Below are 26,260 nucleotides of genomic sequence, written 5' to 3'. Positions count from 1 at the left end.
ATTTCGACTGCACATATAAGTGATATCCTGGGATATGTGTCTTTCGGTCTCTTACTTACCAGAATTAGTGAGATCATCTACTGCTCCATCCATTTTGCTGCAAAGAGTATGAGTTAATTTTGTTCTATGGATGAGTGGTAGTCGAGGGAGGGTAGGTAGCAGAACATCTTGATCCATTCATCTGTCGCTGTATATTTCGTTCGTTTGCATGTCTTGGATATGGTAAAAGTAGCACAGTGACCGTTGGGGTGCAAGTGTTTTATTCCAGTGATGGTATTCTCTGGTTGTACGAACTGGACTGGGGTTGCGGAATCTCGTGCTAGCTCCACGTTTTAGTTCAGCAGGGAACTTGCCTTCAGATTTCCATACTGGTTTTTAGCAATTTTCATTTCCTCCAACAGCATAATAGGGTTCCCTCGTCGGCCTGCCCTCTTGAGCACTTACTCTTTTTATGGTTTTTGAGGACTGCAGCGAGGGAACACCTAGTCTAGGTTTATTTGTATTCTCTTATCATGACAGATCCTGAGCATTTTTTTATTTGATGTGCTGTTTTTTAAAAAGCGGGTGAGTATCACTGAGGTCTTGAAACATTTCTGCCTGAGAGTCAAGCCTGATTGGAATTCATTTCATGTTACATAACCCAGGACATTACTTGTGGGCACAGTTCATTTGCAAATATGCAGGCCCTTGGCCTTGTGAATGATAATTGCCCTTCAGCTCAGTTTTTATAGTTGTTGTTACCGGAACGTGCCACATGGTGGCAGCACTACTTCGTGTCCCCTCTGGTAACTTGGGCAAACAAAGCCATAGCGGGAGTCCTGGTATTGGATTGGAGACTGTAGTCGAACATGGCTAAACACACACCACAGGGCTTGTGTATCTTTACATCTTGCCCCTTAAGCTGCACTGCCGCACACCAGGCATATCCCAAGACTTTCCAATGTGCTATTCGGAGGTTGCCGTGGTTTGTAGGTGGGGCGATTCTAATGAAGTAGGCTGGAGGTGGGAATCCACCTAGCAGGAGCTGTGGAGATCTGGTTTCTTCACAGCTCTTCCCTCTCAGGTGTTCTGCCATCATTAGGGTACACCAGGATTTGCTTACCTGTAAGAGGGCCACATTGGATCGGGAGATTGTAGTACCATGCAGAGGACAATGGGCAATAGAGGCCCGAGGTGCCACTGATCAGGTGGCACATCCTCCTCCCTGGCTCCCTCAGAACCAGCATACACCAGCCACAGGACGTAGGCCTGCTGAGGCTCCAGGGATGTGACACCAACTGACGTCACAGAGGCCTGGGGTTATAGAGTAGACATTCCTTGCCCCTTTCTTGTTTAGTAATTTGGTATTGATTTTCTATTTCAGCATAGTTTATGTACAGTGTTGTGTTTGTTTGAGTTGTACAGCAACGTGATGCAGTTATAAATGTAGCTGTAGCTGTAGGATTTCGGATTCTTTTCCCTGTTAGTTTATTGAAGAATGTTTTGTAGCGTTCCCTGTGCTTTCAATCCGATCATCCTTGGTCAACACGTTTTGATACATGAGTGTGTTTCTGTTAATCCCAACCTCCTACTTCATCATTCCCCGATCTCAAATTTGCCCCTGTTGGAACTCTCCACTTCTTTTTTCCCTTTGTGAATCTATGTTTCCTTAGTATACTACTTCCTTTTTATCCGTATTTAGACTGCACATCTAAATGATATCCTGGGATATGTGTCTTTCTGTCTCTTACCTATCACAATTAGTGAGATGATCTACTGCTCCATCCATGTTGCTGTAAATAGTATGAGTTCATTTTGTTCTATGCATGAGTGGTAGTTGACGTAGGGTATGTAGCAGAACATCTTGATCGATCCATCGCTTGCTCGATATTTCATTCGTTCGCATGTCTTGGCTATGGTAAAAAGTACCACAATGACCGTAGGGTTGCAAGTGCTTTATTCCAATGATGGTATTTTCTGGTTATACGAACTGGACTGGGGTTGCTGAATCTCGTGCTAGCTCCACTTTTTAGTTCAGTAGGGAACATGCCTTCAGATTTCCATACTGGTTTTTAGCAATTTTCATTTCCTCCAACAGCATAATAGGGTTCCCTCGTCCGCCTGCCCTCTTGAGCACTTACTCTTTTTATGGTTTTTGATGACTGCAGCGAGGAAACACCTAGTCTAGGTTTATTTGTATTCTCTAGTCCTGACAGATCCTGAGCATCTTTTCATTTGATGTGCTGTTTTTTAAAAAACTGGTGAGTACCACTAAGTTCTTGAAATATTTATGCCTGAGAGTCGGGCGTGATTTGTATTCATTTCATGTTACATAGCCCAGGACACTTCTTGAGGGCAGGGTTCATTTGCAAACATGCAGGCTCTTATCCTTGTGAATGATAATTGCCCTTCAGCACAGTTTTTAAAGTTGTTGTTACGGGTATGCACCACTAGGTGGCAGCACTACTTCGTATCCTGTCTGGTAACTTGGGCAAACAAAGCCATGGCGGGAGTCCTGGTGTTGGATTGGAAACTGTAGTTGAACGTGGCTAAACACACACTACAGGGCTTGTGTATCTTTACCTCTTGCCCCTTAACCTGCACTGCCCCACCCCAGGCATAACCCAAGACTTTCCAATGTGCTCTTCGGAGGTTGCTGTGGTTTGTAGGTGGGGCGATTCTAATGAAGTAGGCTGGAGGTGGGAATCCACCTAAGAGAAGCTGTGGAAATCTGGTTTCTTCACAAGTCTTCCCTCTCAGCTGTTCTTCCATACTTTGGGTACACCAGGATTTGCTTACCTGTAAGAGGGCCACATTGGATCGGGAGATTGTGGTACCATGCAGAGGAAAATGGGCAATAGAGGTCCGAGGGGCCGCTGACCAGGTGGCACATCCTCCTCCCTGGCTCCCGCAGCACCAGCATACTCCAGCCACAGGACTCAGGCCTGCTGAGCCTCCACGGATGTGACATCACCTGATGTCACAGAGGCCTGAGGGTAATAGAGTACGCATTCTTTGCCCCTTTCTTGTTTAGTAATTTAATATTCGTTTTCTATTTCAGCATAGTTTATGTACAAGGTTGTGTTTGTTTGAGTTGTACAGCAAGTTGATGCAGTTACAAATGTAGCTGCACCTGTAGGATTATGTCTTCTTTTCCCTGTTAGTTTATTGAAGAATGTTTTGTAGCATGCCCTGTGCTTTCAAGCGGGTCATCCTTGGTCAACACGTTTTGATACATGAGTGTGTTTCTGTTAATCCCAACCTCCTACTTCATCATTCCCCGATCTCAAATTTGCCCCTGTTGGAACTCTACGCTTCTTTTTTCCATTTGTGAATCTATGTTTCCTTTGTATACTACTTCCTTTGTATCTGTATTTAGACTGCACATATAAGTGATATCCTGGGATATGTGTCTTTTGGTCTCTTACTTCCCAGAATTAGTGAGATCATCTACTGCTCCATCCATGTTGCTGCAAATAGTATGAGTTAATTTTGTTCTATGGATGAGTGGTAGTCGAGGGAGGGTAGGTAGCAGAACATCTTGATCCATTCATCTGTCGCTGTATATTTCGTTCGTTTGCATGTCTTGGATATGGTAAAGTACCACAATGACCGTTGGGGTGCAAGTGTTTTATTCCAATGATGGTATTCTCTGGTTGTACGAACTGGACTGGGGTTGCGGAATCTCGTGCTAGCTCCACTTTTTAGTTCAGCAGGGAACTTGCCTTCAGATTTCCATACTGGTTTTTAGCAATTTTCATTTCCTCCAACAGCATAATAGGGTTCCCTCTTCGGCCTGCCCTCTTGAGCACTTACTCTTTTTATGGTTTCTGAGGACTGCAGTGAGGGAACACCTAGTCTAGGTTTATTTGTATTCTCTTATCATGACAGATCCTGAGCTTTTTTTTTTTTTTTTTTTTTTTTTGCGGTACGCGGGCCTCTCACTGTTGTGGCCTCTCCCGTTGCGGAGCACAGGCTCCGGACGCGCAGGCTCAGCGGCCATGGCTCACGGGCCTAGCCGCTCCGCAGCATGTGGGATCTTCCCAGATCGGGGCACGAACCCACGTCCCCTGCATCGGCAGGCGGACTCTCAACCACTGCGCCACCAGGGAAGCCCTGAGCATTTTTTTATTTGATGTGCTGTTTTTTAAAAAGCGGGTGAGTACCACTGAGGTCTTGAAACATTTCTGCCTGAGAGTCAGGCCTGATTGGAATTCATTTCATGTTACATAGCCCAGGACATTACTTGTGGGCACAGTTCATTTGCAAATATGCAGGCCCTTGGCCCTGTGAATGATAATTGCCCTTCAGCACAGTTTTTAAAGTTGTTGTTACGGGAATGTGCCACAAGGTGGCAGCACTACTTCTTATCCTGTCAGGTAACTTGGGCAAACAAAGCCATAGCGGTAGTCCTGGTGTTTAATTGGAAACTGTAGTCGAACGTGGCTAAACAAACACCACAGGGCTTGTGTATCTTTACATCTTGCCCCTTAACCTGCACTGCCACACCCCAGGCATAACCCAAGACTTTCCAATGTGCTATTCAGAGGTTGCTGTGGTTTGTAGGTGGGGCGATTCTAATGAAGTAGGCTGGAGGTGGGAATCCACCTAGCAGGAGCTGTGGAGATCTGGTTTCTTCACAGCTCTTCCCTGTCAGCTGCTCTTCCATACTTTGGGTCCACCAGGATTTCCTTACCTGTAAGAGGGCCACATTGGATCGGGAGATTGTGGTACCATGCAGAGGACAATGGGCAATAGAGGCCCGAGGGGCCACTGATCAGGTGGCACAAGCTCCTCCCTGGCTCCCTCAGCACCAGCATACTCCAGCCTCAGGACGTAGGCCAGCTGAGGCTCCAGGGATGTGACACCAACTGACGTCACAGAGGCCTGAGGGTAATAGAGTAGGCATTCCTTGCCCCTTTCTTGTTTAGTAATTTAGTATTGATTTTCTATTTCAGCATAGTTTATGTACAGTGTTGTGTTTCTTTGAGTTGTACAGCAACTTGATGCAGTTATAAATGTAGCTGTAGGATTTCGGATTCTTTTCCCTGTTAGTTTATTGAAGAATGTTTTGCAGCGTTCCCTGTGCTTTCAAGCGGGTCATCCTTGATGAACACTTTTGATACGTGAGTTTGTTTGTGTTAATCCCAACCTCCTACTTCATCCTTCCCCCATCTTAATTTGCCCCTGTGGGAACTCTACACTTCTTTTTTCCGTTTGTGAATCTACGTTTCCTTTGTATACTACTTCCTTTGTATCCATATTTAGACTGCACATCTAAGTGATATCCTGGGATATGTGTCTTTCTGTCTCTTACTTACCACAATTAGTGAGATGATCTACTGCTCCATCCATGTTGCTGTAAATAGTATGAGTTCATTTTGTTCTATGCATGAGTGGTAGTCGAGGGAGTGTACGTAGCAGAACATCTTGATCCATCCATCGCTCGCTCGATATTTCATCCGTTTGCATGTCTTGGCTGTTGTAAGAAGTACCACAATGACCGTTGGGGTGCAAGTGCTTTATTCCAAGGATGGTATTCTCTGGTTATACGAACTGGACTGGGGTTGCTGAATCTCGTGCTAGCTCCACGTTTTAGTTCAGTAGGGAACATGCCTTCAGATTTCCATACTGGTTTTTTACCAATTTTCATTTCCTCCAACAGCATAATAGGGTTCCCTCGTCGGCCTGCCCTCTTGAGCACTTACTCTTTTTATGGTTTTTGATGACTGCAGCGAGGAAACACCTAGTTTAGGTTTATTTGTATTCTCTAGTCATGACAGATCCTGAGCATCTTTTCATTTGATGTGCTGTTTTTTAAAAAACGGGTGAGTACCACTGAGGTCTTGAAACATTTATGCCTGAGAGTCGGGCCTCATTTGAATTCATTTCATGTTACATAGCCCAGGACACTTCTTGAGGGCAGGGTTCATTTGCAAACATGCAGGCTCTTATCCTTGTGAATGATAATTGCCCTTCAGCACAGTTTTTATAGTTGTTGTTACGGGAATGTGCCACAAGGTGGCAGCACTACTTCGTAACCTCTCTGGTAACTTGGGAAAACAAAGCCATAGAGGGAGTCCTGGTGTTGGATTGGAAACTGTAGTTGAACGTGGCTAAACACACACCACAGGGCTTGTGTATCTTTACCTCTTGCCCCTAAACCTGCACTGCCCCACCCCAGGCATAACCCAAGACTATCCAGTGTGCTCTTCGGAGGTTGCTGTGGTTTGTAGGTGGGGCGATTCTAATGAAGTAGGCTGGAGGTCGGAATCCACCTAGCAGAAGCTGTGGAAATCTGGTTTCTTCCCAAGTCTTCCCTCTCAGCTGTTCTTCCATACTTTGGGTACACCAGGATTTGCTTACCTGTAAGAGGGCCACATTGGATCGGGAGATTGTGGTACAATGCAGAGGATAATGGTCAGTAGAGGTCCGAGGGGCCGCTGATCAGGTGGCACGTCCTCCTCCCTGGCTCCCGCAGCACCAGCATACTCCAGCCACAGGACTCTGGCCTGCTGAGACTCCACGGATGTGACACCAGCTGACGTCACAGAGGCCTGAGGGTAATAGAGTAGGCATTCCTTGCCCCTTTCTTGTTTAATAATTTAATATTCATTTTCTATTTCAGCATAGTTTATGTACAATGTTGTGTTTGTTTGAGTTTTACAGCAACTTGATGCAGTTATAAATGTAGCTGTAGCTGTAGTATTATGTATTCTTTTCCCTGTTAGTTTATTGAAGAATGTTTTGTAGCGTTCCCTGTGCTTTCAGTCCGGTCATCCTTGGTCAACACATTTTGATACATGAGTGTGTTTCTGTTAATCCCAACCTCCTACTTCATCATTCCCCGATCTCAAATTTGCCCCTGTTGGAACTCTACGCTTTTTTTTTCCATTTGTGAATCTACGTTTCCTTTGTATACTACTTCCTTTGTATGTGTATTTCGACTGCACATATAAGTGATATCCTGGGATATGTGTCTTTCGGTCTCTTACTTACCAGAATTAGTGAGATCATCTACTGCTCCATCCATTTTGCTGCAAAGAGTATGAGTTAATTTTGTTCTATGGATGAGTGGTAGTCGAGGGAGGGTAGGTAGCAGAACATCTTGATCCATTCATCTGTCGCTGTATATTTCGTTCGTTTGCATGTCTTGGATATGGTAAAAGTAGCACAGTGACCGTTGGGGTGCAAGTGTTTTATTCCAGTGATGGTATTCTCTGGTTGTACGAACTGGACTGGGGTTGCGGAATCTCGTGCTAGCTCCACGTTTTAGTTCAGCAGGGAACTTGCCTTCAGATTTCCATACTGGTTTTTAGCAATTTTCATTTCCTCCAACAGCATAATAGGGTTCCCTCGTCGGCCTGCCCTCTTGAGCACTTACTCTTTTTATGGTTTTTGAGGACTGCAGCGAGGGAACACCTAGTCTAGGTTTATTTGTATTCTCTTATCATGACAGATCCTGAGCATTTTTTTATTTGATGTGCTGTTTTTTAAAAAGCGGGTGAGTATCACTGAGGTCTTGAAACATTTCTGCCTGAGAGTCAAGCCTGATTGGAATTCATTTCATGTTACATAACCCAGGACATTACTTGTGGGCACAGTTCATTTGCAAATATGCAGGCCCTTGGCCTTGTGAATGATAATTGCCCTTCAGCTCAGTTTTTATAGTTGTTGTTACCGGAACGTGCCACATGGTGGCAGCACTACTTCGTGTCCCCTCTGGTAACTTGGGCAAACAAAGCCATAGCGGGAGTCCTGGTATTGGATTGGAGACTGTAGTCGAACATGGCTAAACACACACCACAGGGCTTGTGTATCTTTACATCTTGCCCCTTAAGCTGCACTGCCGCACACCAGGCATATCCCAAGACTTTCCAATGTGCTATTCGGAGGTTGCCGTGGTTTGTAGGTGGGGCGATTCTAATGAAGTAGGCTGGAGGTGGGAATCCACCTAGCAGGAGCTGTGGAGATCTGGTTTCTTCACAGCTCTTCCCTCTCAGGTGTTCTGCCATCATTAGGGTACACCAGGATTTGCTTACCTGTAAGAGGGCCACATTGGATCGGGAGATTGTAGTACCATGCAGAGGACAATGGGCAATAGAGGCCCGAGGTGCCACTGATCAGGTGGCACATCCTCCTCCCTGGCTCCCTCAGAACCAGCATACACCAGCCACAGGACGTAGGCCTGCTGAGGCTCCAGGGATGTGACACCAACTGACGTCACAGAGGCCTGGGGTTATAGAGTAGACATTCCTTGCCCCTTTCTTGTTTAGTAATTTGGTATTGATTTTCTATTTCAGCATAGTTTATGTACAGTGTTGTGTTTGTTTGAGTTGTACAGCAACGTGATGCAGTTATAAATGTAGCTGTAGCTGTAGGATTTCGGATTCTTTTCCCTGTTAGTTTATTGAAGAATGTTTTGTAGCGTTCCCTGTGCTTTCAATCCGATCATCCTTGGTCAACACGTTTTGATACATGAGTGTGTTTCTGTTAATCCCAACCTCCTACTTCATCATTCCCCGATCTCAAATTTGCCCCTGTTGGAACTCTCCACTTCTTTTTTCCCTTTGTGAATCTATGTTTCCTTAGTATACTACTTCCTTTTTATCCGTATTTAGACTGCACATCTAAATGATATCCTGGGATATGTGTCTTTCTGTCTCTTACCTATCACAATTAGTGAGATGATCTACTGCTCCATCCATGTTGCTGTAAATAGTATGAGTTCATTTTGTTCTATGCATGAGTGGTAGTTGACGTAGGGTATGTAGCAGAACATCTTGATCGATCCATCGCTTGCTCGATATTTCATTCGTTCGCATGTCTTGGCTATGGTAAAAAGTACCACAATGACCGTAGGGTTGCAAGTGCTTTATTCCAATGATGGTATTTTCTGGTTATACGAACTGGACTGGGGTGGCTGAATCTCGTGCTAGCTCCACTTTTTAGTTCAGTAGGGAACATGCCTTCAGATTTCCATACTGGTTTTTAGCAATTTTCATTTCCTCCAACAGCATAATAGGGTTCCCTCGTCCGCCTGCCCTCTTGAGCACTTACTCTTTTTATGGTTTTTGATGACTGCAGCGAGGAAACACCTAGTCTAGGTTTATTTGTATTCTCTAGTCCTGACAGATCCTGAGCATCTTTTCATTTGATGTGCTGTTTTTTAAAAAACTGGTGAGTACCACTAAGTTCTTGAAATATTTATGCCTGAGAGTCGGGCGTGATTTGTATTCATTTCATGTTACATAGCCCAGGACACTTCTTGAGGGCAGGGTTCATTTGCAAACATGCAGGCTCTTATCCTTGTGAATGATAATTGCCCTTCAGCACAGTTTTTAAAGTTGTTGTTATGGGTATGCACCACTAGGTGGCAGCACTACTTCGTATCCTGTCTGGTAACTTGGGCAAACAAAGCCATAGAGGGAGTCCTGGTGTTGGATTGGAAACTGTAGTTGAACGTGGCTAAACACACACTACAGGGCTTGTGTATCTTTACCTCTTGCCCCTTAACCTGCACTGCCCCACCCCAGGCATAACCCAAGACTTTCCAATGTGCTCTTCGGAGGTTGCTGTGGTTTGTAGGTGGGGCGATTCTAATGAAGTAGGCTGGAGGTGGGAATCCACCTAAGAGAAGCTGTGGAAATCTGGTTTCTTCACAAGTCTTCCCTCTCAGCTGTTCTTCCATACTTTGGGTACACCAGGATTTGCTTACCTGTAAGAGGGCCACATTGGATCGGGAGATTGTGGTACCATGCAGAGGAAAATGGGCAATAGAGGTCCGAGGGGCCGCTGACCAGGTGGCACATCCTCCTCCCTGGCTCCCGCAGCACCAGCATACTCCAGCCACAGGACTCAGGCCTGCTGAGCCTCCACGGATGTGACATCACCTGATGTCACAGAGGCCTGAGGGTAATAGAGTACGCATTCTTTGCCCCTTTCTTGTTTAGTAATTTAATATTCGTTTTCTATTTCAGCATAGTTTATGTACAAGGTTGTGTTTGTTTGAGTTGTACAGCAAGTTGATGCAGTTACAAATGTAGCTGCACCTGTAGGATTATGTCTTCTTTTCCCTGTTAGTTTATTGAAGAATGTTTTGTAGCATGCCCTGTGCTTTCAAGCGGGTCATCCTTGGTCAACACGTTTTGATACATGAGTGTGTTTCTGTTAATCCCAACCTCCTACTTCATCATTCCCCGATCTCAAATTTGCCCCTGTTGGAACTCTACGCTTCTTTTTTCCATTTGTGAATCTATGTTTCCTTTGTATACTACTTCCTTTGTATCTGTATTTAGACTGCACATATAAGTGATATCCTGGGATATGTGTCTTTTGGTCTCTTACTTCCCAGAATTAGTGAGATCATCTACTGCTCCATCCATGTTGCTGCAAATAGTATGAGTTAATTTTGTTCTATGGATGAGTGGTAGTCGAGGGAGGGTAGGTAGCAGAACATCTTGATCCATTCATCTGTCGCTGTATATTTCGTTCGTTTGCATGTCTTGGATATGGTAAAGTACCACAATGACCGTTGGGGTGCAAGTGTTTTATTCCAATGATGGTATTCTCTGGTTGTACGAACTGGACTGGGGTTGCGGAATCTCGTGCTAGCTCCACGTTTTAGTTCAGCAGGGAACTTGCCTTCAGATTTCCATACTGGTTTTTAGCAATTTTCATTTCCTCCAACAGCATAATAGGGTTCCCTCGTCGGCCTGCCCTCTTGAGCACTTACTCTTTTTATGGTTTTTGAGGACTGCAGCGAGGGAACACCTAGTCTAGGTTTATTTGTATTCTCTTATCATGACAGATCCTGAGCATTTTTTTATTTGATGTGCTGTTTTTTAAAAAGCGGGTGAGTATCACTGAGGTCTTGAAACATTTCTGCCTGAGAGTCAGGCCTGATTGGAATTCATTTCATGTTACATAGCCCAGGACATTACTTGTGGGCACAGTTCATTTGCAAATATGCAGGCCCTTGGCCCTGTGAATGATAATTGCCCTTCAGCACAGTTTTTAAAGTTGTTGTTACGGGAATGTGCCACAAGGTGGCAGCACTACTTCTTATCCTGTCAGGTAACTTGGGCAAACAAAGCCATAGCGGTAGTCCTGGTGTTTAATTGGAAACTGTAGTCGAACGTGGCTAAACAAACACCACAGGGCTTGTGTATCTTTACATCTTGCCCCTTAACCTGCACTGCCACACCCCAGGCATAACCCAAGACTTTCCAATGTGCTATTCAGAGGTTGCTGTGGTTTGTAGGTGGGGCGATTCTAATGAAGTAGGCTGGAGGTGGGAATCCACCTAGCAGGAGCTGTGGAGATCTGGTTTCTTCACAGCTCTTCCCTGTCAGCTGCTCTTCCATACTTTGGGTCCACCAGGATTTCCTTACCTGTAAGAGGGCCACATTGGATCGGGAGATTGTGGTACCATGCAGAGGACAATGGGCAATAGAGGCCCGAGGGGCCACTGATCAGGTGGCACAAGCTCCTCCCTGGCTCCCTCAGCACCAGCATACTCCAGCCTCAGGACGTAGGCCAGCTGAGGCTCCAGGGATGTGACACCAACTGACGTCACAGAGGCCTGAGGGTAATAGAGTAGGCATTCCTTGCCCCTTTCTTGTTTAGTAATTTAGTATTGATTTTCTATTTCAGCATAGTTTATGTACAGTGTTGTGTTTCTTTGAGTTGTACAGCAACTTGATGCAGTTATAAATGTAGCTGTAGGATTTCGGATTCTTTTCCCTGTTAGTTTATTGAAGAATGTTTTGCAGCGTTCCCTGTGCTTTCAAGCGGGTCATCCTTGATGAACACTTTTGATACGTGAGTTTGTTTGTGTTAATCCCAACCTCCTACTTCATCCTTCCCCCATCTTAATTTGCCCCTGTGGGAACTCTACACTTCTTTTTTCCGTTTGTGAATCTACGTTTCCTTTGTATACTACTTCCTTTGTATCCATATTTAGACTGCACATCTAAGTGATATCCTGGGATATGTGTCTTTCTGTCTCTTACTTACCACAATTAGTGAGATGATCTACTGCTCCATCCATGTTGCTGTAAATAGTATGAGTTCATTTTGTTCTATGCATGAGTGGTAGTCGAGGGAGTGTACGTAGCAGAACATCTTGATCCATCCATCGCTCGCTCGATATTTCATCCGTTTGCATGTCTTGGCTGTTGTAAGAAGTACCACAATGACCGTTGGGGTGCAAGTGCTTTATTCCAAGGATGGTATTCTCTGGTTATACGAACTGGACTGGGGTTGCTGAATCTCGTGCTAGCTCCACGTTTTAGTTCAGTAGGGAACATGCCTTCAGATTTCCATACTGGTTTTTTACCAATTTTCATTTCCTCCAACAGCATAATAGGGTTCCCTCGTCGGCCTGCCCTCTTGAGCACTTACTCTTTTTATGGTTTTTGATGACTGCAGCGAGGAAACACCTAGTTTAGGTTTATTTGTATTCTCTAGTCATGACAGATCCTGAGCATCTTTTCATTTGATGTGCTGTTTTTTAAAAAACGGGTGAGTACCACTGAGGTCTTGAAACATTTATGCCTGAGAGTCGGGCCTCATTTGAATTCATTTCATGTTACATAGCCCAGGACACTTCTTGAGGGCAGGGTTCATTTGCAAACATGCAGGCTCTTATCCTTGTGAATGATAATTGCCCTTCAGCACAGTTTTTATAGTTGTTGTTACGGGAATGTGCCACAAGGTGGCAGCACTACTTCGTAACCTCTCTGGTAACTTGGGAAAACAAAGCCATAGAGGGAGTCCTGGTGTTGGATTGGAAACTGTAGTTGAACGTGGCTAAACACACACCACAGGGCTTGTGTATCTTTACCTCTTGCCCCTAAACCTGCACTGCCCCACCCCAGGCATAACCCAAGACTATCCAGTGTGCTCTTCGGAGGTTGCTGTGGTTTGTAGGTGGGGCGATTCTAATGAAGTAGGCTGGAGGTCGGAATCCACCTAGCAGAAGCTGTGGAAATCTGGTTTCTTCCCAAGTCTTCCCTCTCAGCTGTTCTTCCATACTTTGGGTACACCAGGATTTGCTTACCTGTAAGAGGGCCACATTGGATCGGGAGATTGTGGTACAATGCAGAGGATAATGGTCAGTAGAGGTCCGAGGGGCCGCTGATCAGGTGGCACGTCCTCCTCCCTGGCTCCCGCAGCACCAGCATACTCCAGCCACAGGACTCTGGCCTGCTGAGACTCCACGGATGTGACACCAGCTGACGTCACAGAGGCCTGAGGGTAATAGAGTAGGCATTCCTTGCCCCTTTCTTGTTTAATAATTTAATATTCATTTTCTATTTCAGCATAGTTTATGTACAATGTTGTGTTTGTTTGAGTTTTACAGCAACTTGATGCAGTTATAAATGTAGCTGTAGCTGTAGTATTATGTATTCTTTTCCCTGTTAGTTTATTGAAGAATGTTTTGTAGCGTTCCCTGTGCTTTCAGTCCGGTCATCCTTGGTCAACACATTTTGATACATGAGTGTGTTTCTGTTAATCCCAACCTCCTACTTCATCATTCCCCGATCTCAAATTTGCCCCTGTTGGAACTCTACGCTTTTTTTTTCCATTTGTGAATCTACGTTTCCTTTGTATACTACTTCCTTTGTATGTGTATTTCGACTGCACATATAAGTGATATCCTGGGATATGTGTCTTTCGGTCTCTTACTTACCAGAATTAGTGAGATCATCTACTGCTCCATCCATTTTGCTGCAAAGAGTATGAGTTAATTTTGTTCTATGGATGAGTGGTAGTCGAGGGAGGGTAGGTAGCAGAACATCTTGATCCATTCATCTGTCGCTGTATATTTCGTTCGTTTGCATGTCTTGGATATGGTAAAAGTAGCACAGTGACCGTTGGGGTGCAAGTGTTTTATTCCAGTGATGGTATTCTCTGGTTGTACGAACTGGACTGGGGTTGCGGAATCTCGTGCTAGCTCCACGTTTTAGTTCAGCAGGGAACTTGCCTTCAGATTTCCATACTGGTTTTTAGCAATTTTCATTTCCTCCAACAGCATAATAGGGTTCCCTCGTCGGCCTGCCCTCTTGAGCACTTACTCTTTTTATGGTTTTTGAGGACTGCAGCGAGGGAACACCTAGTCTAGGTTTATTTGTATTCTCTTATCATGACAGATCCTGAGCATTTTTTTATTTGATGTGCTGTTTTTTAAAAAGCGGGTGAGTATCACTGAGGTCTTGAAACATTTCTGCCTGAGAGTCAAGCCTGATTGGAATTCATTTCATGTTACATAACCCAGGACATTACTTGTGGGCACAGTTCATTTGCAAATATGCAGGCCCTTGGCCTTGTGAATGATAATTGCCCTTCAGCTCAGTTTTTATAGTTGTTGTTACCGGAACGTGCCACATGGTGGCAGCACTACTTCGTGTCCCCTCTGGTAACTTGGGCAAACAAAGCCATAGCGGGAGTCCTGGTATTGGATTGGAGACTGTAGTCGAACATGGCTAAACACACACCACAGGGCTTGTGTATCTTTACATCTTGCCCCTTAAGCTGCACTGCCGCACACCAGGCATATCCCAAGACTTTCCAATGTGCTATTCGGAGGTTGCCGTGGTTTGTAGGTGGGGCGATTCTAATGAAGTAGGCTGGAGGTGGGAATCCACCTAGCAGGAGCTGTGGAGATCTGGTTTCTTCACAGCTCTTCCCTCTCAGGTGTTCTGCCATCATTAGGGTACACCAGGATTTGCTTACCTGTAAGAGGGCCACATTGGATCGGGAGATTGTAGTACCATGCAGAGGACAATGGGCAATAGAGGCCCGAGGTGCCACTGATCAGGTGGCACATCCTCCTCCCTGGCTCCCTCAGAACCAGCATACACCAGCCACAGGACGTAGGCCTGCTGAGGCTCCAGGGATGTGACACCAACTGACGTCACAGAGGCCTGGGGTTATAGAGTAGACATTCCTTGCCCCTTTCTTGTTTAGTAATTTGGTATTGATTTTCTATTTCAGCATAGTTTATGTACAGTGTTGTGTTTGTTTGAGTTGTACAGCAACGTGATGCAGTTATAAATGTAGCTGTAGCTGTAGGATTTCGGATTCTTTTCCCTGTTAGTTTATTGAAGAATGTTTTGTAGCGTTCCCTGTGCTTTCAATCCGATCATCCTTGGTCAACACGTTTTGATACATGAGTGTGTTTCTGTTAATCCCAACCTCCTACTTCATCATTCCCCGATCTCAAATTTGCCCCTGTTGGAACTCTCCACTTCTTTTTTCCCTTTGTGAATCTATGTTTCCTTAGTATACTACTTCCTTTTTATCCGTATTTAGACTGCACATCTAAATGATATCCTGGGATATGTGTCTTTCTGTCTCTTACCTATCACAATTAGTGAGATGATCTACTGCTCCATCCATGTTGCTGTAAATAGTATGAGTTCATTTTGTTCTATGCATGAGTGGTAGTTGACGTAGGGTATGTAGCAGAACATCTTGATCGATCCATCGCTTGCTCGATATTTCATTCGTTCGCATGTCTTGGCTATGGTAAAAAGTACCACAATGACCGTAGGGTTGCAAGTGCTTTATTCCAATGATGGTATTTTCTGGTTATACGAACTGGACTGGGGTGGCTGAATCTCGTGCTAGCTCCACTTTTTAGTTCAGTAGGGAACATGCCTTCAGATTTCCATACTGGTTTTTAGCAATTTTCATTTCCTCCAACAGCATAATAGGGTTCCCTCGTCCGCCTGCCCTCTTGAGCACTTACTCTTTTTATGGTTTTTGATGACTGCAGCGAGGAAACACCTAGTCTAGGTTTATTTGTATTCTCTAGTCCTGACAGATCCTGAGCATCTTTTCATTTGATGTGCTGTTTTTTAAAAAACTGGTGAGTACCACTAAGTTCTTGAAATATTTATGCCTGAGAGTCGGGCGTGATTTGTATTCATTTCATGTTACATAGCCCAGGACACTTCTTGAGGGCAGGGTTCATTTGCAAACATGCAGGCTCTTATCCTTGTGAATGATAATTGCCCTTCAGCACAGTTTTTAAAGTTGTTGTTATGGGTATGCACCACTAGGTGGCAGCACTACTTCGTATCCTGTCTGGTAACTTGGGCAAACAAAGCCATAGAGGGAGTCCTGGTGTTGGATTGGAAACTGTAGTTGAACGTGGCTAAACACACACTACAGGGCTTGTGTATCTTTACCTCTTGCCCCTTAACCTGCACTGCCCCACCCCAGGCATAACCCAAGACTTTCCAATGTGCTCTTCGGAGGTTGCTGTGGTTTGTAGGTGGGGCGATTCTAATGAAGTAGGCTGGAGGTGGGAATCCACCTAAGAGAAGCTGTGGAAATCTGGTTTCTTCACAAGTCTTCCCTCTCAGCTGTTCTTCCATACTTTGGGTACACCAGGATTTGCTTACCTGTAAGAGGGCCACATTGGATCGGGAGATTGTGGTACCATGCAGAGGAAAATGGGCAATAGAGGTCCGAGGGGCCGCTGACCAGGTGGCACATCCTCCTCCCTGGCTCCCGCAGCACCAGCATACTCCAGCCACAGGACTCAGGCCTGCTGAGCCTCCACGGATGTGACATCACCTGATGTCACAGAGGCCTGAGGGTAATAGAGTACGCATTCTTTGCCCCTTTCTTGTTTAGTAATTTAATATTCGTTTTCTATTTCAGCATAGTTTATGTACAAGGTTGTGTTTGTTTGAGTTGTACAGCAAGTTGATGCAGTTACAAATGTAGCTGCACCTGTAGGATTATGTCTTCTTTTCCCTGTTAGTTTATTGAAGAATGTTTTGTAGCATGCCCTGTGCTTTCAAGCGGGTCATCCTTGGTCAACACGTTTTGATACATGAGTGTGTTTCTGTTAATCCCAACCTCCTACTTCATCATTCCCCGATCTCAAATTTGCCCCTGTTGGAACTCTACGCTTCTTTTTTCCATTTGTGAATCTATGTTTCCTTTGTATACTACTTCCTTTGTATCTGTATTTAGACTGCACATATAAGTGATATCCTGGGATATGTGTCTTTTGGTCTCTTACTTCCCAGAATTAGTGAGATCATCTACTGCTCCATCCATGTTGCTGCAAATAGTATGAGTTAATTTTGTTCTATGGATGAGTGGTAGTCGAGGGAGGGTAGGTAGCAGAACATCTTGATCCATTCATCTGTCGCTGTATATTTCGTTCGTTTGCATGTCTTGGATATGGTAAAGTACCACAATGACCGTTGGGGTGCAAGTGTTTTATTCCAATGATGGTATTCTCTGGTTGTACGAACTGGACTGGGGTTGCGGAATCTCGTGCTAGCTCCACTTTTTAGTTCAGCAGGGAACTTGCCTTCAGATTTCCATACTGGTTTTTAGCAATTTTCATTTCCTCCAACAGCATAATAGGGTTCCCTCTTCGGCCTGCCCTCTTGAGCACTTACTCTTTTTATGGTTTCTGAGGACTGCAGTGAGGGAACACCTAGTCTAGGTTTATTTGTATTCTCTTATCATGACAGATCCTGAGCTTTTTTTTTTTTTTTTTTTTTTTTTGCGGTACGCGGGCCTCTCACTGTTGTGGCCTCTCCCGTTGCGGAGCACAGGCTCCGGACGCGCAGGCTCAGCGGCCATGGCTCACGGGCCTAGCCGCTCCGCAGCATGTGGGATCTTCCCAGATCGGGGCACGAACCCACGTCCCCTGCATCGGCAGGCGGACTCTCAACCACTGCGCCACCAGGGAAGCCCTGAGCATTTTTTTATTTGATGTGCTGTTTTTTAAAAAGCGGGTGAGTACCACTGAGGTCTTGAAACATTTCTGCCTGAGAGTCAGGCCTGATTGGAATTCATTTCATGTTACATAGCCCAGGACATTACTTGTGGGCACAGTTCATTTGCAAATATGCAGGCCCTTGGCCCTGTGAATGATAATTGCCCTTCAGCACAGTTTTTAAAGTTGTTGTTACGGGAATGTGCCACAAGGTGGCAGCACTACTTCTTATCCTGTCAGGTAACTTGGGCAAACAAAGCCATAGCGGTAGTCCTGGTGTTTAATTGGAAACTGTAGTCGAACGTGGCTAAACAAACACCACAGGGCTTGTGTATCTTTACATCTTGCCCCTTAACCTGCACTGCCACACCCCAGGCATAACCCAAGACTTTCCAATGTGCTATTCAGAGGTTGCTGTGGTTTGTAGGTGGGGCGATTCTAATGAAGTAGGCTGGAGGTGGGAATCCACCTAGCAGGAGCTGTGGAGATCTGGTTTCTTCACAGCTCTTCCCTGTCAGCTGCTCTTCCATACTTTGGGTCCACCAGGATTTCCTTACCTGTAAGAGGGCCACATTGGATCGGGAGATTGTGGTACCATGCAGAGGACAATGGGCAATAGAGGCCCGAGGGGCCACTGATCAGGTGGCACAAGCTCCTCCCTGGCTCCCTCAGCACCAGCATACTCCAGCCTCAGGACGTAGGCCAGCTGAGGCTCCAGGGATGTGACACCAACTGACGTCACAGAGGCCTGAGGGTAATAGAGTAGGCATTCCTTGCCCCTTTCTTGTTTAGTAATTTAGTATTGATTTTCTATTTCAGCATAGTTTATGTACAGTGTTGTGTTTCTTTGAGTTGTACAGCAACTTGATGCAGTTATAAATGTAGCTGTAGGATTTCGGATTCTTTTCCCTGTTAGTTTATTGAAGAATGTTTTGCAGCGTTCCCTGTGCTTTCAAGCGGGTCATCCTTGATGAACACTTTTGATACGTGAGTTTGTTTGTGTTAATCCCAACCTCCTACTTCATCCTTCCCCCATCTTAATTTGCCCCTGTGGGAACTCTACACTTCTTTTTTCCGTTTGTGAATCTACGTTTCCTTTGTATACTACTTCCTTTGTATCCATATTTAGACTGCACATCTAAGTGATATCCTGGGATATGTGTCTTTCTGTCTCTTACTTACCACAATTAGTGAGATGATCTACTGCTCCATCCATGTTGCTGTAAATAGTATGAGTTCATTTTGTTCTATGCATGAGTGGTAGTCGAGGGAGTGTACGTAGCAGAACATCTTGATCCATCCATCGCTCGCTCGATATTTCATCCGTTTGCATGTCTTGGCTGTTGTAAGAAGTACCACAATGACCGTTGGGGTGCAAGTGCTTTATTCCAAGGATGGTATTCTCTGGTTATACGAACTGGACTGGGGTTGCTGAATCTCGTGCTAGCTCCACGTTTTAGTTCAGTAGGGAACATGCCTTCAGATTTCCATACTGGTTTTTTACCAATTTTCATTTCCTCCAACAGCATAATAGGGTTCCCTCGTCGGCCTGCCCTCTTGAGCACTTACTCTTTTTATGGTTTTTGATGACTGCAGCGAGGAAACACCTAGTTTAGGTTTATTTGTATTCTCTAGTCATGACAGATCCTGAGCATCTTTTCATTTGATGTGCTGTTTTTTAAAAAACGGGTGAGTACCACTGAGGTCTTGAAACATTTATGCCTGAGAGTCGGGCCTCATTTGAATTCATTTCATGTTACATAGCCCAGGACACTTCTTGAGGGCAGGGTTCATTTGCAAACATGCAGGCTCTTATCCTTGTGAATGATAATTGCCCTTCAGCACAGTTTTTATAGTTGTTGTTACGGGAATGTGCCACAAGGTGGCAGCACTACTTCGTAACCTCTCTGGTAACTTGGGAAAACAAAGCCATAGAGGGAGTCCTGGTGTTGGATTGGAAACTGTAGTTGAACGTGGCTAAACACACACCACAGGGCTTGTGTATCTTTACCTCTTGCCCCTAAACCTGCACTGCCCCACCCCAGGCATAACCCAAGACTATCCAGTGTGCTCTTCGGAGGTTGCTGTGGTTTGTAGGTGGGGCGATTCTAATGAAGTAGGCTGGAGGTCGGAATCCACCTAGCAGAAGCTGTGGAAATCTGGTTTCTTCCCAAGTCTTCCCTCTCAGCTGTTCTTCCATACTTTGGGTACACCAGGATTTGCTTACCTGTAAGAGGGCCACATTGGATCGGGAGATTGTGGTACAATGCAGAGGATAATGGTCAGTAGAGGTCCGAGGGGCCGCTGATCAGGTGGCACGTCCTCCTCCCTGGCTCCCGCAGCACCAGCATACTCCAGCCACAGGACTCTGGCCTGCTGAGACTCCACGGATGTGACACCAGCTGACGTCACAGAGGCCTGAGGGTAATAGAGTAGGCATTCCTTGCCCCTTTCTTGTTTAATAATTTAATATTCATTTTCTATTTCAGCATAGTTTATGTACAATGTTGTGTTTGTTTGAGTTTTACAGCAACTTGATGCAGTTATAAATGTAGCTGTAGCTGTAGTATTATGTATTCTTTTCCCTGTTAGTTTATTGAAGAATGTTTTGTAGCGTTCCCTGTGCTTTCAGTCCGGTCATCCTTGGTCAACACATTTTGATACATGAGTGTGTTTCTGTTAATCCCAACCTCCTACTTCATCATTCCCCGATCTCAAATTTGCCCCTGTTGGAACTCTACGCTTTTTTTTTCCATTTGTGAATCTACGTTTCCTTTGTATACTACTTCCTTTGTATGTGTATTTCGACTGCACATATAAGTGATATCCTGGGATATGTGTCTTTCGGTCTCTTACTTACCAGAATTAGTGAGATCATCTACTGCTCCATCCATTTTGCTGCAAAGAGTATGAGTTAATTTTGTTCTATGGATGAGTGGTAGTCGAGGGAGGGTAGGTAGCAGAACATCTTGATCCATTCATCTGTCGCTGTATATTTCGTTCGTTTGCATGTCTTGGATATGGTAAAAGTAGCACAGTGACCGTTGGGGTGCAAGTGTTTTATTCCAGTGATGGTATTCTCTGGTTGTACGAACTGGACTGGGGTTGCGGAATCTCGTGCTAGCTCCACGTTTTAGTTCAGCAGGGAACTTGCCTTCAGATTTCCATACTGGTTTTTAGCAATTTTCATTTCCTCCAACAGCATAATAGGGTTCCCTCGTCGGCCTGCCCTCTTGAGCACTTACTCTTTTTATGGTTTTTGAGGACTGCAGCGAGGGAACACCTAGTCTAGGTTTATTTGTATTCTCTTATCATGACAGATCCTGAGCATTTTTTTATTTGATGTGCTGTTTTTTAAAAAGCGGGTGAGTATCACTGAGGTCTTGAAACATTTCTGCCTGAGAGTCAAGCCTGATTGGAATTCATTTCATGTTACATAACCCAGGACATTACTTGTGGGCACAGTTCATTTGCAAATATGCAGGCCCTTGGCCTTGTGAATGATAATTGCCCTTCAGCTCAGTTTTTATAGTTGTTGTTACCGGAACGTGCCACATGGTGGCAGCACTACTTCGTGTCCCCTCTGGTAACTTGGGCAAACAAAGCCATAGCGGGAGTCCTGGTATTGGATTGGAGACTGTAGTCGAACATTGCTAAACACACACCACAGGGCTTGTGTATCTTTACATCTTGCCCCTTAAGCTGCACTGCCGCACACCAGGCATATCCCAAGACTTTCCAATGTGCTATTCGGAGGTTGCCGTGGTTTGTAGGTGGGGTGATTCTAATGAAGTAGGCTGGAGGTGGGAATCCACCTAGCAGGAGCTGTGGAGATCTGGTTTCTTCACAGCTCTTCCCTCTCAGGTGTTCTGCCATCATTAGGGTACACCAGGATTTGCTTACCTGTAAGAGGGCCACATTGGATCGGGAGATTGTAGTACCATGCAGAGGACAATGGGCAATAGAGGCCCGAGGTGCCACTGATCAGGTGGCACATCCTCCTCCCTGGCTCCCTCAGAACCAGCATACACCAGCCACAGGACGTAGGCCTGCTGAGGCTCCAGGGATGTGACACCAACTGACGTCACAGAGGCCTGGGGTAATAGAGTAGACATTCCTTGCCCCTTTCTTGTTTAGTAATTTGGTATTGATTTTCTATTTCAGCATAGTTTATGTACAGTGTTGTGTTTGTTTCAGTTGTACAGCAACGTGATGCAGTTATAAATGTAGCTGTAGCTGTAGGATTTCGGATTCTTTTCCCTGTTAGTTTATTGAAGAATGTTTTGTAGCGTTCCCTGTGCTTTCAATCCGATCATCCTTGGTCAACACGTTTTGATACATGAGTGTGTTTCTGTTAATCCCAACCTCCTACTTCATCATTCCCCGATCTCAAATTTGCCCCTGTTGGAACTCTCCACTTCTTTTTTCCCTTTGTGAATCTATGTTTCCTTAGTATACTACTTCCTTTTTATCCGTATTTAGACTGCACATCTAAATGATATCCTGGGATATGTGTCTTTCTGTCTCTTACCTATCACAATTAGTGAGATGATCTACTGCTCCATCCATGTTGCTGTAAATAGTATGAGTTCATTTTGTTCTATGCATGAGTGGTAGTTGACGTAGGGTATGTAGCAGAACATCTTGATCGATCCATCGCTTGCTCGATATTTCATTCGTTCGCATGTCTTGGCTATGGTAAAAAGTACCACAATGACCGTAGGGTTGCAAGTGCTTTATTCCAATGATGGTATTTTCTGGTTATACGAACTGGACTGGGGTTGCTGAATCTCGTGCTAGCTCCACTTTTTAGTTCAGTAGGGAACATGCCTTCAGATTTCCATACTGGTTTTTAGCAATTTTCATTTCCTCCAACAGCATAATAGGGTTCCCTCGTCCGCCTGCCCTCTTGAGCACTTACTCTTTTTATGGTTTTTGATGACTGCAGCGAGGAAACACCTAGTCTAGGTTTATTTGTATTCTCTAGTCCTGACAGATCCTGAGCATCTTTTCATTTGATGTGCTGTTTTTTAAAAAACTGGTGAGTACCACTAAGTTCTTGAAATATTTATGCCTGAGAGTCGGGCGTGATTTGTATTCATTTCATGTTACATAGCCCAGGACACTTCTTGAGGGCAGGGTTCATTTGCAAACATGCAGGCTCTTATCCTTGTGAATGATAATTGCCCTTCAGCACAGTTTTTAAAGTTGTTGTTACGGGTATGCACCACTAGGTGGCAGCACTACTTCGTATCCTGTCTGGTAACTTGGGCAAACAAAGCCATAGAGGGAGTCCTGGTGTTGGATTGGAAACTGTAGTTGAACGTGGCTAAACACACACTACAGGGCTTGTGTATCTTTACCTCTTGCCCCTTAACCTGCACTGCCCCACCCCAGGCATAACCCAAGACTTTCCAATGTGCTCTTCGGAGGTTGCTGTGGTTTGTAGGTGGGGCGATTCTAATGAAGTAGGCTGGAGGTGGGAATCCACCTAAGAGAAGCTGTGGAAATCTGGTTTCTTCACAAGTCTTCCCTCTCAGCTGTTCTTCCATACTTTGGGTACACCAGGATTTGCTTACCTGTAAGAGGGCCACATTGGATCGGGAGATTGTGGTACCATGCAGAGGAAAATGGGCAATAGAGGTCCGAGGGGCCGCTGACCAGGTGGCACATCCTCCTCCCTGGCTCCCGCAGCACCAGCATACTCCAGCCACAGGACTCAGGCCTGCTGAGCCTCCACGGATGTGACATCACCTGATGTCACAGAGGCCTGAGGGTAATAGAGTACGCATTCTTTGCCCCTTTCTTGTTTAGTAATTTAATATTCGTTTTCTATTTCAGCATAGTTTATGTACAAGGTTGTGTTTGTTTGAGTTGTACAGCAAGTTGATGCAGTTACAAATGTAGCTGCACCTGTAGGATTATGTCTTCTTTTCCCTGTTAGTTTATTGAAGAATGTTTTGTAGCATGCCCTGTGCTTTCAAGCGGGTCATCCTTGGTCAACACGTTTTGATACATGAGTGTGTTTCTGTTAATCCCAACCTCCTACTTCATCATTCCCCGATCTCAAATTTGCCCCTGTTGGAACTCTACGCTTCTTTTTTCCATTTGTGAATCTATGTTTCCTTTGTATACTACTTCCTTTGTATCTGTATTTAGACTGCACATATAAGTGATATCCTGGGATATGTGTCTTTTGGTCTCTTACTTCCCAGAATTAGTGAGATCATCTACTGCTCCATCCATGTTGCTGCAAATAGTATGAGTTAATTTTGTTCTATGGATGAGTGGTAGTCGAGGGAGGGTAGGTAGCAGAACATCTTGATCCATTCATCTGTCGCTGTATATTTCGTTCGTTTGCATGTCTTGGATATGGTAAAGTACCACAATGACCGTTGGGGTGCAAGTGTTTTATTCCAATGATGGTATTCTCTGGTTGTACGAACTGGACTGGGGTTGCGGAATCTCGTGCTAGCTCCACTTTTTAGTTCAGCAGGGAACTTGCCTTCAGATTTCCATACTGGTTTTTAGCAATTTTCATTTCCTCCAACAGCATAATAGGGTTCCCTCGTCGGCCTGCCCTCTTGAGCACTTACTCTTTTTATGGTTTTTGAGGACTGCAGCGAGGGAACACCTAGTCTAGGTTTATTTGTATTCTCTTATCATGACAGATCCTGAGCATTTTTTTATTTGATGTGCTGTTTTTTAAAAAGCGGGTGAGTATCACTGAGGTCTTGAAACATTTCTGCCTGAGAGTCAGGCCTGATTGGAATTCATTTCATGTTACATAGCCCAGGACATTACTTGTGGGCACAGTTCATTTGCAAATATGCAGGCCCTTGGCCCTGTGAATGATAATTGCCCTTCAGCACAGTTTTTAAAGTTGTTGTTACGGGAATGTGCCACAAGGTGGCAGCACTACTTCTTATCCTGTCAGGTAACTTGGGCAAACAAAGCCATAGCGGTAGTCCTGGTGTTTAATTGGAAACTGTAGTCGAACGTGGCTAAACAAACACCACAGGGCTTGTGTATCTTTACATCTTGCCCCTTAACCTGCACTGCCACACCCCAGGCATAACCCAAGACTTTCCAATGTGCTATTCAGAGGTTGCTGTGGTTTGTAGGTGGGGCGATTCTAATGAAGTAGGCTGGAGGTGGGAATCCACCTAGCAGGAGCTGTGGAGATCTGGTTTCTTCACAGCTCTTCCCTGTCAGCTGCTCTTCCATACTTTGGGTCCACCAGGATTTCCTTACCTGTAAGAGGGCCACATTGGATCGGGAGATTGTGGTACCATGCAGAGGACAATGGGCAATAGAGGCCCGAGGGGCCACTGATCAGGTGGCACAAGCTCCTCCCTGGCTCCCTCAGCACCAGCATACCCCAGCCTCAGGACGTAGGCCAGCTGAGGCTCCAGGGATGTGACACCAACTGACGTCACAGAGGCCTGAGGGTAATAGAGTAGGCATTCCTTGCCCCTTTCTTGTTTAGTAATTTAGTATTGATTTTCTATTTCAGCATAGTTTATGTACAGTGTTGTGTTTCTTTGAGTTGTACAGCAACTTGATGCAGTTATAAATGTAGCTGTAGGATTTCGGATTCTTTTCCCTGTTAGTTTATTGAAGAATGTTTTGCAGCGTTCCCTGTGCTTTCAAGCGGGTCATCCTTGATGAACACTTTTGATACGTGAGTTTGTTTGTGTTAATCCCAACCTCCTACTTCATCCTTCCCCCATCTTAATTTGCCCCTGTGGGAACTCTACACTTCTTTTTTCCGTTTGTGAATCTACGTTTCCTTTGTATACTACTTCCTTTGTATCCATATTTAGACTGCACATCTAAGTGATATCCTGGGATATGTGTCTTTCTGTCTCTTACTTACCACAATTAGTGAGATGATCTACTGCTCCATCCATGTTGCTGTAAATAGTATGAGTTCATTTTGTTCTATGCATGAGTGGTAGTCGAGGGAGTGTACGTAGCAGAACATCTTGATCCATCCATCGCTCGCTCGATATTTCATCCGTTTGCATGTCTTGGCTGTTGTAAGAAGTACCACAATGACCGTTGGGGTGCAAGTGCTTTATTCCAAGGATGGTATTCTCTGGTTATACGAACTGGACTGGGGTTGCTGAATCTCGTGCTAGCTCCACGTTTTAGTTCAGTAGGGAACATGCCTTCAGATTTCCATACTGGTTTTTTACCAATTTTCATTTCCTCCAACAGCATAATAGGGTTCCCTCGTCGGCCTGCCCTCTTGAGCACTTACTCTTTTTATGGTTTTTGATGACTGCAGCGAGGAAACACCTAGTTTAGGTTTATTTGTATTCTCTAGTCATGACAGATCCTGAGCATCTTTTCATTTGATGTGCTGTTTTTTAAAAAACGGGTGAGTACCACTGAGGTCTTGAAACATTTATGCCTGAGAGTCGGGCCTCATTTGAATTCATTTCATGTTACATAGCCCAGGACACTTCTTGAGGGCAGGGTTCATTTGCAAACATGCAGGCTCTTATCCTTGTGAATGAT

This window comes from Mesoplodon bidens (genome assembly GCF_964165515.1).
Source record: "Mesoplodon bidens genome assembly, chromosome: 10".
NCBI classification, from domain to species: Eukaryota; Metazoa; Chordata; class Mammalia; order Artiodactyla; family Ziphiidae; genus Mesoplodon; species Mesoplodon bidens.
This window is presented reverse-complemented; position numbering follows the sequence as displayed.